The sequence below is a fragment of the Lissotriton vulgaris genome, chromosome 8, assembly GCF_964263255.1.
Source record: "Lissotriton vulgaris chromosome 8, aLisVul1.2, whole genome shotgun sequence".
In the NCBI taxonomy this organism is placed as follows: Eukaryota; Metazoa; Chordata; class Amphibia; order Caudata; family Salamandridae; genus Lissotriton; species Lissotriton vulgaris.
This window is the reverse complement of record NC_141696.1, coordinates 657,402,438-657,422,176: the sequence shown is the minus strand read 5'-3', so window position 1 is coordinate 657,422,176 and position 19,739 is coordinate 657,402,438. Positions and strand designations below refer to the sequence as shown.

The window sequence follows — 19,739 nt, the reverse complement described above, 5'->3', positions numbered from 1 at the left end:
ACACTGTAATTTGGCATTACTAGGCCAGGTAGGACCCAGTAGCAGCACCCGTGCGGCGAGACCTGTGCTCCCTGGAGGCCATGCTGCTCAGCATCAGGTCTGAGATAGTTACCTAAAAAGGGTAAACCCAAATGTAGTCCCTGGGACCTGGGTGCAGAACAGTACATAGGAACAAGGGTCCCAGAAAGTAATTATACATCACACACAATTCAAAGCAAAAATCAGAACAATACAGGAGATCTTTGTTGTACTCTGTGTTATTTAATCTCACTGGACAACTAGTATAATCATTTAGACATTCCTATATCTAAAGTGCCTGTTTCCTTTTCTAGGAGCACTTTAGATATAAGAAAGACAATGCAGCCCGCACTACGCAGAGCAATACAATCACTAATTATGCTGAGCCCAACGCAGTATGCTTCATGTAGGAGCCAGGTTGCCAAAGGATGTGGTGGACCATCCAAGAGAACCCATGAGGGCAGCACTGGTGTCAGCCATATAGCGCTTCAGGACGGCACTGGAGACCAAAATGGATTTGGCATCCACTTTGGTGAATCTGCTTCACACTGACCTGCGAAATGTGTCTGCGAAGGTGAAATGGCAGAACACTTGATGGGAGCCCTCCAACAAGGAGTTAAAACACTTAATAATCGAATGTCCAAAATGATTGCGCCGACCAGAACCCTGTAAGATAGAGTCGAGGACGCAGAAGGGCTCTCGTGTCACAATAATCTGAGATTCCTAGGGTTTCCTGAGGGAGCGAAATGAACCGTGCCTTGGCTATTCTCTGAGAATTGGATCCTTAATATGGTTAAACCACAGGGGCTGTCAAATGTTTGCCATGGAGAACGCGCGCAGTGTGCTATCAATGAAACTGGCATCAGTGCCCCTGCTAGGGCGCTCATGCAAGGATTTTTAGTTACAAGGTTCGCAACGTTATTCTCATAGTGAACAGAGAAGTGGGCAACGTCCAATCTGACAATCAATAATATCATTATTTTGGGCTAAAAGGCCCTAAAAAAACAAGATTAAGAAAGAAAATGTAAAAACGATTTTATTGCCATTTGGTTCATATAACATTCACTTGAGCGGTTCATATATTGAACATCCGTTCACACGTTTACATTACATTACTCTTCCTGTTCCGATAGCTGTGCAGCGTAAATTATTCAACATGTTTAACTGGACCCCACTCCTAATCTCCTCCCTCCCCCTCCAAACGAGTTGCTTAATTTCCAGTTGTATTTGTTAGCAGTGTGTGTTACTTCTTCGTCTATCTGTGCTATTTTTACTTGGGGCGGTGCTTGGTATTTGGTGGGGGGGGGGAGGGAGAAGGGGAGTGACAGCTCCCCCAGCCCCCACCATGTTTTGGGTCCTTTATTTTCCTGGCATCCCTATCTCATTGTCCCTGTCCTTTGGTGGCGAATTTGGCAGGTCGTCTTTTGTGTCATCTAGATCTAGTGTTCGCAGATCGTTCACTAGGTTCCCCCAGGCTCTTGATATTTCTAGGTTCCCTATACCTCTGTTCACTGCGCGCAGCAAGATTCTGTTTTCTGCGTCTGCCCATTTCTCCAGTTTCCCTCTCCAGCTCTCTATTTGGGGGGCCTCTCACAGACTTCCATTTCTTCGTGATTTCCCTTTCCGCAAGTACAAATGCTAAGTCTTGAAACCTCCCAGTAACCTTGGTCTTGGCCGTGTGCGGGAATCAGTGGAGTATGCAGCGACCTGGTGTGTGCGGAATTTCCTTATCTATGATGTTCTCGACAGTCATTAGTACCTCCTTCCAGAATTCTCTTAGGCCCGGGCAGTTCCACATTATGTGGAGGATGTGTGCCTCCTTGTCCCCCGCATCTTGGGCATGCCGTTTCCTCCGTTTGGAAGTAGCGCCTGATTCTGACTGGTGTGAGGTACGCCCTATGAAGTTTATGAGTTTGAACCCAGCGTTTCTAGAGACCTTCAGGGTGTGCTCTACAGTGGTATCCCAGTTTTTTGCTATGATCGGTTCCCCTAAGTTTTCTTCCCATTATGCTCTCAATCGCTCCAAGGGCCTCTGAACAATGTCTGATGGCTCCATATATGCAGTAGACCGTTTTTATCCTACCTGCAGAAAAGAGTAAGACCACATATCTATAGCAATCTAACGACCCAGTACTCTAGTGCTTTCGGAATGCCAACGTCACAGCTCTATGTAATAGGGAATGTCCCTGCGGGAGGTTAAACTCTTCTCATAGGTCCTTAAATGGGAGCATTTGGGATTCTTTAAAGAGGTCCCCAACCACTTGTATCCCCACTTCCTTACAGTCATCTTGTCCAGCCCAGTTCCCCCATGTGGTAACTGACGGAGCATTTCATTGGGTATATCTGGAGTAGGTGGCCCTGCAGCCCATCTTTTACAGCCATCTCGCCCAGCACCTCGTGATTACTGTCTCTTCTTCTGTCTTCCTATGTGATCTTTGCTTCAGCCTCAACAAAATTCTCGTTAGACTGGGGGTTCTGGGGCGAATGACGATTGTACTCTGTCTGGGTTTCTGATGCTGTCCGCCAGCCATCTCACAAACCATTGCAGCTGTGCTGCCAGGTAATAAGCCTTGAGGTCAGGTGTAGTGTAGTTCCTATATCCCTGATAGTCTCTGCACATTGGAATAATATACACTATAGTTTTGACAAAGGACTGAGGTCAGTATGTTTCTATCGAGTACATTAAAAGTACTCGAATGAACAAGAAGGGATTCGTTTCTGACAACCGCGTAAACATGACAACTTTGTTTCCCTTAGAATCGGAACAGTCTCAGAATCGTGGAAACAATAGTTACCAGTTTCACTCAGTCAATCGTGCATGCTTCGTTTCTACAGAGTTACACAGAAATAGATAGACTGGCCTTTCAATAAAAACCGTTTATTGAACAGTCTTATTTTTCATGCAAGAGATATGTACTGCAACAATCGTAAGACAGAATGCAAAGTATAATACGTACAGCGTTAGCAGTAAGATAAAATAATACTGCAATACCATGGTTTGTAGCTATGACATATATTCATAAAAATACATACAGAAATAACACAGGCTAAAATGTGAATACTCGTATGGTGCTTCTAGCTAGTTGTACCTAAGTGCAGTACGAGGTAAGAAGTAGGTGCTGTTTGTCTATAGTCTAGTTGGGCTATAGTTTCATTTATTTATTTATTTAAAGAGTTTTATATAGCGCTGGCTAGACCCAAAGGTATCAGAGCGCTTTACATGTAAATCAACAATGTAACAGAAAAAGTTCAACCATTACGCAATACATCCAAAAAATAGGCAATGCAATTAGGAGAGGAGAGAGAAGAGTAGTGGAGGGGGCAGGGGAGGTGAGAAGGGAGGATAAGGGAAGAGACAATAAGGAGAGACGAAAAGAGGTCTGTCAAAAGACCGACTGGGTAGGTGACGACCAAGGAGGGAATCCACAGCCCATCTCCCCTATAGCTAAAGCAAGTTGCTTTATCGGGCATCAGACAAAATAGTTCAGTCTCAATACATTGAGAGAGGAGAGAAGAGACATAAATAGAGGGAGGATGCATGAGGAGAGGACAGGAGAGACGAAAGGAAGTGCAACAATGTGGTTCAACAATAAACCAGAAAAAGATCAACAAGTAAACATAATATCAAACAATCAGCAATACATTAGGAGAGGAGAGAAAGGAGAGAGAAAGTAGTGGGGGGTAGGGGAGGTGAGAAAGTGAGGATAAGGGAAGAGACAACCGTAGAGACGAAAGGAAGTCTGTCTAAAGACCGACTGGGTAGGTGACGACCAAGGAGGGAATCCACTGCCCATCTCCCCTATAGCTAAATCAGGTAGCTCCGTCGTGTATCAGACAAAATAGTTCGGTCTCAAGTGGCGAGGGAAGAGGTTCACAGAAAAACAGGGTGGGGACATAGGGCAAGGGCAGGTGTGGGTAGAGGACAGAAGCTGGAAAGAGTAGGAGCGGAGAGGGGGGAGGGTTGGGGGGAGGGGGAGATCAGGTCAGTAGAGATGCGGGAGCGTTTGTCCGAAGTCCGGCTGGGTAGGTGATAGACAAAGGAGGGAGCCAAAAGTCAATCTCCTCTATAGCTCGCGAGATAGCTCCACCGGGCATCATACAAAAGTAGCTAGGTCTCTGCTTTCTAGGGAAGTAAGCAGGGAAAAGGACCATGTGGGTGGGTGGGGACCGGGACGGGCAAAGGCTGGTTGAGGTCCTGGGGAGATCAATGAATAATGACCAGGGGAGGAAAGAAAACATCATAGAGGGTCCCGCTCCTCAGCTCGTGGGACGGGAGCTGGCTCAGCAATACACACAGGAGTTCTTCGTAGGGGAGAGGTGACACGAATGGCGTCCGGAACCCGCGCACTCCTCCTCCACCGCCGGGACTGTCATAGTCACCGTCATGGGATGTTACAGTCTAGATGAGTTTGCAGCATTGGATCTTACAACGAGGGTGGTGTGCACACAGGGACACATCAAAGCTGAAATCAGCAAGAGGGTTTCAGGAGATCAGGCCGTATGCATCAGATTTCAAGAGTATGTAGACAGCAGGATGTCAATTGCCTCAAGCGGTGGGCCCTCCAACCTGGAAGAAGCAGTCCATCCTAGCGCACAAAACGGGAGTATCGGCGGTCGCCGCCATTTAAGTAAACGCGGCCGCCATATTAGAGTCAGGCAGAGGCGAAGGGAGAAAAGTCCTGCCGAGCAGGATCCGGTCTTCACTGTCGCAGGACATCGCCCCATCAGCGTCCAATCTCGTGTTCAAACCTTCGGATTGGAGCTCACCCCTCGCAGAACAGCGCTGGCACCGCCAATTATCGGGCGGCAGGACGGACCTATATTTCGCATCGGCCGTCAGACTATAAAAGCATTGATATATTTTCTTAGCCATAAGATACTTTAAAATAGATAAAATATGGGGGGGCGTGGCCAGCGACATGAAGGAGTGAGACGTGCTTCGGCTCGGCTCCTGGCCCGCTGCTTAAATCCGGCGAATATTTCTGTCCCAAACCAAAGAAAAACCCCACAAAACGGCGACCGCAAGCATTGCGGAGGTCCTGACCACGATTTAGCCGATTATCCTGCCGATCGGAGCCCGAAAACTACTTAACAAGTAACGGAGGCCGGAGCGACGCAGTGGAGACAAAATGGCGCCTGTGGGGAAACGGCCGGCCCGGCCCTGATCTGAGCTACGCCGCGACCTGACGGAATAGAGTGCAGTGGAGGCTCGGATAGGGGAGAGTCGGACATCCGCTTGGTGCTTCCGCACTCGGTGGTACCTATCTGCCCGAGAGGTGTCGAGGATCGGCCTGCCGGTGGCCTCTGCCTCGGAGCGGGAGGATCTGGATCCGGACCCGGTGGTGACATCGGAGGGCCGAGTGGGTGCGGCGCTTCCCGGGGCCCCTCTCTTCCCTCCGCCCCCCCGGTGACTGCGACTGGGGTGAGGTGTCCGGGAGGGCACCGGAGGACCCGTCGCGGAGGAGGCGAGGATGGCTTCCATGTGCGGAGGCCCGTGCCGGAGCAGAGCGGCCTTGGACCCTGGAACGACACGGACGGCGTCCGGACACCGGAGCGGGCTTACTCGAAAACAGTCACCCATGCTCTGGTCAAGAGCCGACTGGACTACGGAAACACCCTCTACGCAGGTACTACCGCTAAACTCCAGAAGAAACTCCAACGAATCCAAAACGCCTCAGCCAGGATCATATTAGACATCCCGCGCAACGAACACATCTCTGGTCACCTGAAAGACCTCCACTGGCTACCCGTCAATAAGAGAATCACTTTCCGACTGCTAACCCACGCACACAAATCACTCTACGACATCGGACCGGAATGCCTCAACTCACGACTGTCCTTCTACACCCCCTCCCGCCAACTACGTTCTTCCAACCAAGCCCTCGCTACTGTACCTCGCATCAACAAGACCACCATGGGAGGCAGATCCTTCTCATACCTGGCTGCTAAAACATGGAACTCACTCCCCGCTCACCTTCGCCTTACCCAGAACCACCTAGCATTCAGAAAGCAACTTAAAACGTGGATATTTGACAAGTAATCCTCCTCCCCTTCCTAAGCGCCTTGAGACCCTCTGGGTATGTAGTGCGCTATATAAATTCTCTGACTTGACTCGACTTGACTTGACTTGTTTGCACGGGGGAACACCATACAGCCTCGTGAGTACTAGCGGTTGTGCGTGTACTGAGAGAGGATTTGACCCCGGATATCCCCTGGGCGCTACCCAGCGGTGCCCGCTTTATTTTAAAACTTTGCCCGAGACGGGCGTGCTCCGGTACGGCCCTTGGAACTATCCCCCCCGCACTGGCTGTGTACTATACCCTCCTGCACATTTGTTTTGGGCACGTGGAGAACTATGGGGAAAAGGGATCCGCCTGCACGTGCTGCCCGGCAAGAATCCATTGAGAACTACACAATGGTCGAAAGCACAGAAAGAGCCACCCCAACATCCCCCGGAAAAAATGCTGATATGGCCGCACTCATGGAGGCGATTCAGGCCTCTAGAACAGATATCAAGGACTCCAGAGCAGCACTGGAGACGAAAATTGGGGAAGTGGGATCCGAAGTGCTGCTGTTGCGCCAGGACTTTCGCAATCTCACTGAGAGGGTAACTACAGCGGAATCCAGGATCCCTGAAACGGAAGACTCCGTCGCCACCCTCCGCAAAGACATGGCGGAGCTACAGGCGTCGCACAGACAGCTGCTGTGGCGAGTGGATGACGCCGAAAATAGGGCACGACGGAATAACCTCCGCTTCGTGGGCTTTAGGGAGGGCATCGAGCGGACTGACACGGCGGCCTTCCTCCAGGACTGGCTGCGTGCCTCCTTCCCACATGCACAGTTCTCGAACTGCTTTGTGATCGAAAGAGCTCATCGGGCACTGCTGGCGAAACCGCCGGAGGGGGCGAGGACGCGGCCGATTATTGCACGCTTTCTGAACTACGCTGACAGAGACCTCATTCTCCGGGAAGCCAGGAAGGCGGGAGAGTTGAACTTCGAAAATGTGCACATTATGATCTTCCCGGACTATAGCCAGGATGTCCAGAAGATGAGAAGGTCGTATGACTCGGTCAAGGCAAAACTTCGAGACCTGCACATCTCGTATATGCTGCTCTTCCCGGCTAAGCTAAAGGTGATGTTCAAGGGCAGATCACACTTCTTCAGCCGTCTGGAGGAGGCCTGGCAATGGCTGGAAGAGAGGCCCCTGCTTCGAGAGGCGGAGGAAGAGGGCCGCAGGATCCGTACGGAGCTCGCAGCAGCCAACTTTCGGAGGAACTCGCCGAAACCCCAGAGATCACAAATCCCGCGGATGAGGCGAGGCTTACAACCGTCACCCTATGTGAACCCCCGTCTGAACGGCAGAAGAATGATGGACGGAGATGCACCCTCCGCCACTACGGACAATCGTGAGGCCAGAACCAGGGGCCCAACCCCCCTGTGCTCCACGAATGAGGGAGAAATGGACAATGGGACCTTATCGGAGGTGGATGAGGCAACAGATCGCTCGACGCACCCGCTGGAGGTGCTGATCCGGGAGATGGAGCAGGGAGCGACTGGCAACACGGGGGAGCAGGACATTGATACTCAAGACTCACATTCGTGAAGAGGTTTGGGACCAACATCCGTGTCGGCAGTGGGCCGTTGCTGACACCATGCAAGTTACACACACTTATCTTTTTTTCACTTCATATACTCAGTTAGGTATTTGAGGGGTGCTGCTGTGAGACATGTGTTCTGGTTTTACTCCAGATACTACAGGACTTGGAACGCAACGCACTCACGGAGTTGGCAGCCCCTGTGGGACTCTAATTTGAACCCTGGGGCTAGTTTGATAGGTGATCTAGTGGGTGGGTGACAGACCTTTACCGCCTGAAAGTCCTAGTTGTTTATGGTTTCCTGGATGGGCTGGATGGGGGGAAAAGGTGGGGTGGGGGGTGGAGGGGGGAACAGTTGCTACAGTTTTTGTGGGGAGGGGTTCGTGTTGGGGGGTAGGGGGGTTGAGTTGGTTAATTGCAGTCAAGCGGTCTGGTATTATGTGCAGTGCCTCTGCGCCGGAGGTCCCCTGGCCTCAACGCCCGGATGACAACTACATTGTTGGCAATGGCTATGGGTAATGGGAAAATACAGGTCCTGACCTGGAACGTGAATGGTCTGGGCAACAAAGTAAAACGGGGTCTAGTGAATAACTATCTAAAGAGAATAGGCCCGGACATTGTTTTCTTACAAGAGACTCACCTTAGGGGCACGGCCTGTGCATTCATAGCGAGGGGTAGATACAAAGTGCTGGGACACGCGGGATACACGGCTGGCTCCAGGGGGGTGGCAATCCTTGTCAAGAATACCTTCCCCTTTCATATCACCCGTACATGGGGCAACCCGCTAGGAACATGTGTAGGAGTACAGGGGACCTGGCGTAGACGCACTTACACTCTTGTCTCAGTGTATGCACCTCCGAAGTTGCAGGCAGCGACATTGAAGAAATTAGCGACCATTCTGCTAGACACTCCGGATTCCATTCAGATAGTGGGGGAAGATTTCAATGATGTAATGGACAAGGGTCTGGATAGGTCAGGGACGCCCAACACTCGAGGCCTGCGGACCCCCCTCACCCAAACAATGTCTGAAATAGGCTTGACCGATGTATGGCGACTACTACACCCAGACGCGGTCGCGTACTCCTTCTACTCTGCTGCACACAAGGTGTTCTCCAGGTTGGACTATGTATTCATGCACAGACAGGAACTAACCATGAATGACACAGCAGAATACCTGGCGAGGGGTCTCTCTGATCACTTGCCACTCCTAGTGTCGATTGTCAGCTCGGGGTATAGGGGGGAGGCCTCGCGGCTCCTTGCCGCAAGGGACCTCACGAATAAAACGGTGCTTAAAGGCATTAGAGCTGACACCCGGGTTTACTTGGCCGACAATGACGGATCGGTGGAGTCAGCCGTGACCCTATGGGAAGCGCTGAAGCCGGTAATGACGGACAACATTAACAGACGACTAGGGGAGGAGAGGAGGAAACAGCAGGAGGAGGTGGGAAATGTTGAGAGGGACATTGTGGAGTTAGAGAGTGAGTACCTGCGTACTAAACACACCACGACACTGCGTAAACTTCTAGATACCCAGAGGCGATACCGAGAGTTATTTTCGGAGGAGGCAAGAACGCAAAACCTGGCAACACTCCATCGACTGTATGATGTGGGGGATAAGTTGGGCAAGCTATTGGTGTGGTTCAGCCGTAAAGAGAGAGCGGCGAGATGGGTAGCTGGAGTCACGGATGACGAGGGAAGAATGATATGCTCAGACCCCCATATTGCAGACACATATGCAACTTACTATGAACGCTTCTATGCAGCCAGACCACTGGGCACGTGCGACGACGCCCTTCTCTACCTGTCACAGGTCACTCTACCTGCGGTGGACGCTGCGGCCCTCCCGGCACTGGAGGCAGACATCTCACTGGAGGAGGTGAAAGCCGCCATAGCGGGGCTGAAACCGGGTAAGGTTCCAGGGCCGAATGGTTTCCCCCCGGAGTTCTTTAAGGGTATGGCGGATATACTAGCCCCCCACATGAGAAATTTCTTTACTGAGGCTTGCCAGGAAGGAGGTCTGCCGGCTGACCTTGCCACGGCGATCATCGTCTCTATACATAAGGAGGGCAAACTGCGCGAGGATTGTGCCTCATACCGACCAATTTCCCTGTTAAATACGGAGGTGAAGGTCCTCGCTACGGTCTTGGCGAAACGATTGAGGACAGTAATACCTGACCTGATACACCTAGACCAAACAGGCTTCCTGCCGAACCGAGCCACGAAATTCAACTTAAGGCGCACGCATAATTGGCTACAGGAGGTGAGGGATAGGGAACCGCCCACTGGCTCCTCTCCTTAGATGCCGAGAAGGCCTTTGACTCGGTGCACTGGCCGTTTTTAGAGGCCGTGCTGCAAAAATTCGGCCTCGGTCCAAAATTCCGTACATGGGTAAGACTTCTATATACCAATCCACGTGCCAGGGTGAGGGTCAATGGTAGGCTCTCTCGCGAAATTAATATCCAAAGACGCACCCGACAGGGCTGCCCCCTGTCGCCGCTTTTATTCACATTAAAAATTGAAGTGCTGGTGGCCAGAATTAGGCAAAACCACAGAATCTCGGGCTTCCGGGTCTCGGATACGGACGACACACAGGAAAAATGATCCCTGTACGCAGACGACGTTCTGTTGTATATCACGGACCCGAAGACTACAGTGCCCGAGTTATTCGGAGAACTTGAGCGATATGGCAGCTACTCCGGTTATGCCATCAACTGGCACAAATCTGTCCTCTTTGTCCCAGGAGGAGATGCCCATGGGGAGGCGCTGCCGGACCGGCTGGTGGTCTCTGAGGAAGGCTTTCAATATCTAGGGGTATACATTACGCTCGACGGGCAGCTGTCGCGCCGCAAAAACATAGAGAGAATACTCGTTAACTCCGCATCGGATATGGACCGCTGGCGACAACTTCCCATGACACTTCTAGGCAGGGCAGCTATGTATAAAATGATAATACTCCCTAAATATCTCTACGCCCTACAGAATGAATACTATCAACTCCCAGACAGCGTACTACGTAAAGCCCATGCAGACCTTCGAGCCTTTATATGGTTGGACAGACAGCCAAGGGTGGCGCTGACTACCCTTCAGCGCCATCAGTATAGTGGTGGAATCTCACTCCCCAATCTTGAAGCCTACTACTGGGCGGAACATATATCCCCTATAAACGACTGGCTACATGCCCCGGCGGACCACCCCACATATGTACTGGAACGGGCCAAACTATCCCCACATGCTCTACTGACATACCTATATGGACGGTCGGCGACGAAATCGCTGCTACCGGCCACGAACGTCACACTCCGAGCCTGGAGTATGGCCACTAGACGTACAGGGTGGGACAAACGGCCTACCAGACAGACACCGCTCTGGCACTGCAAATGGCTCCCGGAGCTGTTTAAACTTACTGGTTTCAAGAGATGGGATGATATCGGGATATCCACGATAGGAGACGTAATTGCTAGAGGTGCGCTGAAACCCTTCACTGCCCTACAGGCGGAATATGGTCTGCATCGGTCACAGTTCTATAAGTACACCCAGCTGCGGCATGCGTGGCGGGCACAGGCCCTGACCTTAGAGGGCCTCCCTGAGTATGCCCCGCTGGAAGGTAGGCTGCTACAGGAACAGATACCGAATAAGGCTGTATCGCTCACATACAAGACACTCACCAACAACATGCTGGGGGATCTGGCGTATCTTAGAAGACACTGGGAGGCAGATGTGGGCACACTTGAGGATATCGACTGGGATACGGTTTTAATGCACCCCAGGGAGGTGGCTATCAAATCTCGGCTCCGCCTGATTCAATATAATGTGTTTCACAGAACATACATAGACAGGGTGCGACTGTTCAAAATGGGGAAAACTTTGGATGCCAAATGCCTAAGATGTCAATGTGAGGGAGGGGATTTTTTTCATATACTGTGGAAATGTGACAACATACAATCCTATTGGACCCTCATATTCACTGAACTTACAAATGTCTTGTCTGTGTCGCTTGAGCAGGAGCCGAAGTTGGCCATACTGGGAATGACTAATGATGTTGATCTCCCACGCCATCTGCTGGTGTTCTTGACCTTGGCACTGGTGGTGGCAAAACGTGATATTGCAAAGTATTGGGGTGCGGGGGATGTCCCTACTGTGGAGGAGTGGAGGAGAGGCCTAGACTTATACATGGCAGCAGAGCGGTTGACATATAAAGCGAGAGGGTGCCCGAATAAGTTTAAAAAGGTATGGTCGAAATGGAGACACTATCACGGACTAGACGGAGGACTGGGAGTGGGAGGCCCATGAGCATGACTGCTACTGTTATAAGGCTGAGAAGGGGCCGGGGTGAACCCTGTGTGTCTACCTTTCTACACCAGACACGCACTGATGGATAAACGTTCTTCTATTGTATGTCTACCGGGTGGGGTGGGGAATGGGGACTGGAGGAGTTCTATGGTGCCACTGCTATGACTGCGCAGTTAAGTTTTGAACAAGAGTTGTTGAGACGATTTTTTTCATGCACACTATGATGTTTGTTCTGGGGAAGGGGGGGGAACAGAAAATGCAGCTGCCTAGATGGTTCATAAGAGTGCCTCCTTTAATATGTTGTTGACATGTGGAAAGAACGCCACTGATGTTGTCGGATTAATGTTACTGCACGCTTTGGAGAAGGTAGGAGGGCTCCTTGTGCTATATTCTGGAGTGTTCCATTGATTATTTGAAAACATGTATGTTACTGTGGACTTGTTTCCATCTGAGCATCTGCAATAATAAAAAAATTAAAAAAAATAGATAAAATATGTACATACATATATACATTGACTAACGTACTCAACTGGTGCTTCTAAAATACGCCTACCCCGGTGTACCTGACCTAAGCCTAATACGTGGGAAGGAGTAAGTAAGTAGCAGTTTAAGTTAAGTTGGTTTTGCCAAGAATCTGACTCAAGAATTCTCTTTAAGGATTTAGTCAGGTAATAGAATGCAGGAGGTCTGGTATCTCTCTTTTAGGACTCGATATCCCAGCAGCCTGCGAAGGCGGCTGAGAACACCGGAGCTGGATTTCTCGGCAGGAGAAAAGACAGCGTCTCTCTCAGTGCATCAAAGAGGAGGGGCAGCGTCCGTGGGCTCTCACATCAGCTGGGCGCTCGGTCAAGTAGATAGCTGCTCGGCTCCAAAACCACCACTGTGTGTTTGCTTAAGGCAACATTGGTATATTTATACCTGAAAGGTGCCGAGTTTGATGTAAGGTTTGGACATAAGACGTCAATAAAGATGTCACTAAGAACTGACTGTTCCTTTAGTGTTCGCAGGAGTTTAATGACAAATCAAAACAAAAGCAAATGGGGATTTCCCAGGTTGCTGGAGGTTTGGTGTGTCGAAAAAACTCGTTGTGCTTTCTAGGAATCCAAGGAAGTAGCTTCTGCCGTGCTTTGGACTGCAAGGGCTATTTACTTAAATAAGGATCTGATTCTTATGCCATTATAGGGATATTATTGATTATAGCCGTACAAGGGCATAAAATAGCAATATTGATTCAGGTTCCTAGATAAAAGCACAATACCCACTCCACGATCTAATGTCCATCATTACTAAAACTAAGCAATAGTAAACATTTAAAGGTGCATGTGTATTCCAACCCACCCAAGATACATTTTATGCATTCGAAATGGTGTATGCGAAATACACAAAAATGATTATTGGTACTGTACGCTTTTCAAGCAGTATAATCATTCAGTTAAACATGCTTATATATATATAAGCTGAACGATTTGCGAAAATTACACATGAAATGTCTCTTAATACAGAAAAGAAGGTCGAGACCATTCCATCACATATAAATACAGTTACTGTAAATGTGCTAGAGGCTGAGGTAATATATTGTCTCTAGAGTTCCTAAAAATAGAAGCTCTGTTCTTTAAGAATAATTCTACTTTAAGCAGAGTACATGTGCCAGAAAAAGGTAAATATTTTGGAAGTTTGAAAAAAATAATTTTGCTTTCAGGGGAAAAAATAGTTCCAAATGTTTTCAGTAGCTTTTGTTTATCAGAGCTGAAGGACGAATTCAGAGTTCAGGGGAACGCTGTGTGCTCTTTGCTTAAAAGTTATTCTTTCTGTTCAGGGGAGAACATCATTTCAGACAGACTCGCAAAAAATTGGTCTACGACATCAGGTGAAAGTTCGACCAAGTTTGAAAGTGCCGCAACAGTACAGTTGTGAGAATGATTGCTATCATCGATGTCAGGATCAGCAATGCTCACAGAAGGTCGTACCTGGGTGATGCTGCTCTCATCTCGTACTTCACTGCCACCTAATCGTAGTGGTGAAGTCTTAACGAATGCCGTCATCAGAATGGGTAGCCACTGGGGACAATACGATGCATGAGCCGTTACAGGACTTAGCAAAGTATCTGTATCCAATGGTACTGCTGATGGTAGTGTAAGACAGATGTCCAACACGTATTCTTCTGCGCATAGCATACATCGAAGCACAGGTAGGAAGAAATTTTGCCAGATAGGTCTGAATGAAAGAAACCAGGTCATATTCAGATCTCTTAGCCGGGCTAAACCAAGGACTTTAGTTATGCGGTCCCGATAGCGTATAGCTAGGATCGTTTCTTCCATTGTTGCTTGAGTCTTGTCTGCGGCTTGGCTTGCCATATCGGAGCAGAAGGGTCAAAAATAAAATTCCTGCTACGAGTCCCAAAAGTAGTGGTAGACCGCCAAAGACAGAATAGACAAAATTGGGAAAGATGCCCAGAACTGCTTCGAAGGGTGTTAACAGTCCCGAAAAAATTGTCTTAAACATATGTGGGATACCACTGGCATCAGACATATTTAGGATTTGGCTTAGCATTTCTACGAAATGCACAGGGCAATTTGTTGATAAAAGGGTATGTATCTCTGCTGTTGTCCTTGCAACCAGAAGATCATACGTTTCTTTTGATGACGTTAAAGGCACGGTTGTCTGTAAAAGAACAGACTTCATTCTGCTTAAAGTATCAATTTGTACAGAAGAGATTTTCAAAGAAGGCCAAATCGTCGCCTTCGTATCTGGAGAGCTGTTTGGATACAATACTTGCATACAGCAAGTGACCATGGAACTAACGCTTACAAGATAGGTTTTCCCTGGCACCATGCCACAACAGCTGTGGTCCATTATTAGAATATAGCTCCCGTTAGAAAGCCGTCTAAAGAATGGCTCTATTTGTGTTGCAGGTGTGCCGTGCTGGTGACATGAAAGGTTATTTGAAGTCCCCTCACAGGCCCCATGCAAATTAATACCTTGGCACAGAAGTATACCGCTTAGTGATTGTTTACAATTGTTACCACTAAGAAATACATTCTGTTTCTTTTCACTATAACATGTGTGTGTGTAAGGTAATTTCCATGATGACTTAATGTACACTTTACCCAACCTTTCATACTGGCCCGCTGGTATATATTCTTGGCAGTATTTAAATTGGAAAGTTGTTATCGGAATTGTAATTATTCCGTGTATTATCCATTCAATGACAGGTCTTTCTGACATTTTCAATGGTAATCTCTCAAGTTTTTCAATGCTCAGAATCGTATAGTCTGCTCCTTTTTGTGCCAAACTGATTTGTTTATCAGTAAGGTTAAAGAGAGAGAATAATGACGTGTTTATCAAACGCCATGGCACGTAGCCTGAACGCAGATTTTGCAACGTCCAGCCTAGCTGCACAATAGAACGTAATTGGGACTGACCGTGTTGTAACATTAGTAAGTCCTGATCTATTATATCGATAGCAGATGATACAATACTGTCCAGTGAATATATTCTGGAGGACAGAGTCATTAACCCATTGTCCACAACAGAAAGTGATTTTTCCAAATTAATACGATCAATTTCTCGTATTTGTTCTGCTGTCTCAATTTGAGTTACTTTCCAAGCTTCGTTGTACGCAGCGTATATACCGGCCGCTATGAAACGTTTTTGACGCTGTTTGCGTGGTCCCATTATGAAATCGCGCAAGTCAGCACCGTCTTTAAGTAAAGTCAAGTGTTGCTTAATTTCAGCCAGTGTGGATGTCTGTAGCCATTCAAGGCATAGTTTCCCTACACTGTATATTGTTACTATCCCTGGATGTTGCCTCTGGGAGTATCTAGGGTCTGGCCTGGTCATTTTGAACCCCTGTTTTTTGTTCAGGAATCTATCTTTACAGTTATTTGTGTCTGTTGGCCAGATCAACCACTTTTTCCAATCAGGATGGGTTCTGTTTTGGTGTAAAATATTGGATACGTCTATCTCCACTTTTATAGTGGTATTACTATCAGGTATTTGCTTTGGAATAGACGGTTTGTTTAAGTCTTTAATCTTAGCTAGGCCAAGACAAGTAGTCTGTTGAATGGTGTCATTCAAGAATAGTATTTGCTCTGGGATCATGCAGGCTCTAAATAATGCTTCTACAGGGCTCGACAAATCTAAAAAATCTCACTTGACCTGCAGGTCGAGTGAGTAGACTTTTCTACTCGACCTAACAGCAATGCACTCGACCCACAATTGATCGCATAAAATGGACTTTTTTCAAAACATTTGCAGCGCCAACAACCCAGGAAAACGTTGGCCACCCAAATAAACGGCAAATTTCATCCATTTACCTCCCTATGTGTGTGTCAAAGTGCTGTGGGGAAGGTTTCTGCGAACATACATGGCAAAAAAAATACCTTAACTTTAACATGTATACATATCAGGCTGGCACTTACTTGTAGCGAGGAAGCTGATGCTCAGACTGAGGCTAAGGTTTGCGTTCTTCAGATCTCTGCCTTCTGTCCTTCCCTTTGAAATAACTTTATGGCCAGAGTCAGTGCTTGTTCTTTCAAAATACAGCATTAGCGCTCCGTCAGCAGATGAATGTAGCTCATTTTGTAATCCGTTTATGCTGCCAAGTCCTCGAAGTTTCATTTACATTGCTGTAGCTGTGGCAGTGTTTAATTTGTATGAAAAAAAGTGCCACAGGCCGGGTCAGGAGTCCATGGCTTGGCAGTTCGGGCTGGACTGTTCCAATGAGGCACAGGGGTCATCAAGACTAATTTCCATAGCCAGTCCTGAACTGGGGCGGGGAACAGTGAGCTAAAGAACGATGATGGATTCAACCCAGGTCTGTGACTGGGAGTCAGTGTCTCGAAAGGAGACAAACAGCTCCATGGGCAAATTGTCAGAAGTTTTATTTAATAAATTGGTCAAGACTGATTTTCATAGCCAGTCCTGAACTGGGGTGGCGAACAGTGAACTAAAGAACGATGATGGATTCAACACAGGTCTGTGACTGGGAGTCAGTGTCTCGAAAGGAGAAAAACAGCTGCCACCATGGCAAATTGTCAGAAGTATTCAGAAACCACAGTGAATGGTAAAACACAAAAATGCACAGTTGTTAAGGAAAATGGTTCTGATTTGAACAGAGTAGCATTAAACTGAGTCGCTATCTTCTGAGTCAGTAACAACACTAGTGTTGTTTTGACAAGGATGTTTGTGGCCCATAATATGTCTTGTTCCTGGATTTGCTGAAAGCCAATGCAAAACGGCTGGGTTTGGATCAAAAGTGTCTAACTCCGGCCCATCTACTTGGATTCGCATTAAAGCAGACATGGTGTCACTTTTAAGGGACGTACGGAGCTCATTTTTTATTCGGTTCATGCTGCTAAACCCCCGTTCACATATTGCTGTTGTTGGACTGATGGAAAGCATGATTTCTAAAATTGGAAGGACATGTTTAACTTCTTCTGGGCGTTTTTTCAATAGCTGAGTGAAGAGGGATACAGGCTGCAACAACCTCCGATGAAAGACGTACAGTTTAAAATCTAGCCACTCTCCAGGGGCAGACTGAATTTCTTCATCAGTAAGTACCTTTTTGTAGTACTGTACAAGGTCCTCAAATTCTTGATCCCCAAAAACTCTAATCTTTTCAACAGAGTCTGGCCACAAAGTAAAATCAAAAATGTTAAACAAAGAATGCGGCTTGCCTGAGATGTGCTTCAGAAAGCGGTCACTCATAAATGAAAGAGCATTCTCTATTAACTCAATAGTGTCTTCCTTGACACTAGTTTCATTAGAGCTGCCTTTTCTAGCAGGCTTTGCCTGTGTTAGTAACGGGACCCCTGCGAAATTTCCATCTTTAAAAAGCAATTGAAATTGTGTTAGTGCTTTTCCTGGCTTTGTTTTCAGCAGTATTAGCTTCTGTTGAAGCACCTCGATTCTTCTTGCAACTTCAGAAATAAGAGTATCTTCTTGTTGAAATGCCTTAGACACTTGCTGAAGCAGCTCTGTGAAGTCTATCATGAAGTGCAAGAAATAAAGAAACTTCTCCGATTTCATGTCATGAAGCAATCCTTTGGCTTTGTTTGAATATTCATCAGTACCAGTAGCAAGGTGCTCAAGATGAAGTACTGTAGCTTCCCAGTTTGTCTTAAGCGCTGTTACTGCCCTGTGCTGACTTGCTACCCATCTGATTTGCTGCAAGCCACCAAAACGTTGTAACTGCTCTTCCAGATTATCAGCTATCTCTTTAAGTTCCCTTCTCCGCTTAGGTGAATAATAATATAGTTTGAAACATCCTTTGAGCACCTCTTCAAATTTGGATATGTATGAACTCTTTTTTTTAACATCACACACAGCAAGCTCTAGGTTGTGAGCTACACAGTGCACAACTGCAATGTGATTGCAATTGTCCCATCCTTGATGCTTGGAGACTTCGTCCAGTAGCTGCTTCACAGCACCAGATTTAGTACCGAGGTTCACAGCAGCTCCATCCGTATTCAGACCAATGCATTTCTGGCTCAGAATATCCAGAGATATGCCCATGCTTTCCAGGCCAACCATAATAGCATTTTTCACTCCGGACGTAGTGGAGTTTTTCATGCTGACAATGTCACACAGATGGGTAACAAGGGTGCCTTCACAGACGAATCGTACATAAATAAGTTCCTGTTCCTGAATTCCTTTGTCAGTTGACCCATCTGACAGAACACTGATGAACCTAGCATTTTCTATTTGGGATCGAATTGACATTTTTAGTGTCTCGGAAATTGCTATTACAAAGTTACGGCATGCATGATCAGTCATATAATTTTCGAAATTCCACTCAGGATTGTTCTTTTTCTGCAGTGAGCAGAGTTTTGGAAACTTAATAAAAGCCTCACCTTGTTTTGCAATATAATAGGCTGTATTAAATAAAATGTTTAAGTGCCGGATATTTTTTTCATGCATTTTTGTGATCGATTTGGCTATGCAGGTCTCCTGTGGCTTTTGAATTGCAGCTTCATGTAATGTGCATTTTTCATGCAATTTGCTCTTGTGGTGCCATTCCAACGTCTCCCTTTTGAATTTTTCTGTCACACCAACATATAGGGAAGACTTAGTATCTGCAAGATGAGGACATTTCCTGCAAACTCCACAATACAAAACTTGGGATTTTTTAAAACTGGGCTCAACTAGGTCAGCAGCAGCTCCATTACTTTCCTGTTCTTCAATCACTGCCCACTTGAAATCTTCAAGCCATTTCTGTTGTACAACTCTGTCTTTTTTTTTTTGATCATACTCCCTTTGCTTTTGGTGGATTTCTTCTAATCTCCTTTTTCCAACTGCTGAACTCTCTCCTGCATTATTCATTGGAGTTTTAGCTCCAGTGGTTTTTCCGGCCAACCACAACCTGATGTCTGCCATTGCAGCTGCACTATCTGCCTGTTGTCTGCCTTGTCCTCACTAGTTAGCCAGCACTGACTCACTGCTTCTGTCCGCTTTGAGCTAGAATCAAAAACAACAACTCACTGTAACTAATTTAAAAATTTACCATGAAGTTTGTACAAACAACTACAATACTGGCTTATAACATTATTTGCTTTCAATAATTAATAAAATATATGATGGTTCCAATATAAATTTGTAACTGCATCAGATCTGTAACTCAGTGTGGCACTCTCAGGTTCGCACAAAAGCACCCCAATTTGGAAATGCGCTCTAATGGTACTGAACGATGTGCAACACCAGTGCAGCTTCTGAAATAACTCACTATTGAGACTAGTCTGCTCTTGAGTATTGCGGGTTCTAATATGGGGGAGGCTTATACCTGGTCAGTAAAACTAAAAGGTCTGCCTGACGCTTCCCCCTCCCAAAGCCTAACTC

At 47.2% G+C, this 19,739-nt stretch overlaps 1 protein-coding gene and 1 pseudogene across 5 annotated transcripts in view; one reads left to right on the top strand and one right to left on the bottom strand.

Moving 5' to 3' along the window:
* The window catches only part of RIOX2 (ribosomal oxygenase 2), an 845,240-nt gene that overhangs the window by 205,982 nt on the left and 619,519 nt on the right, over positions 1 to 19,739 (top strand). The window lies entirely within an intron of this gene.
* On the bottom strand, positions 18,187 to 19,280 carry LOC147697855 (zinc finger protein 862-like; annotated as a pseudogene).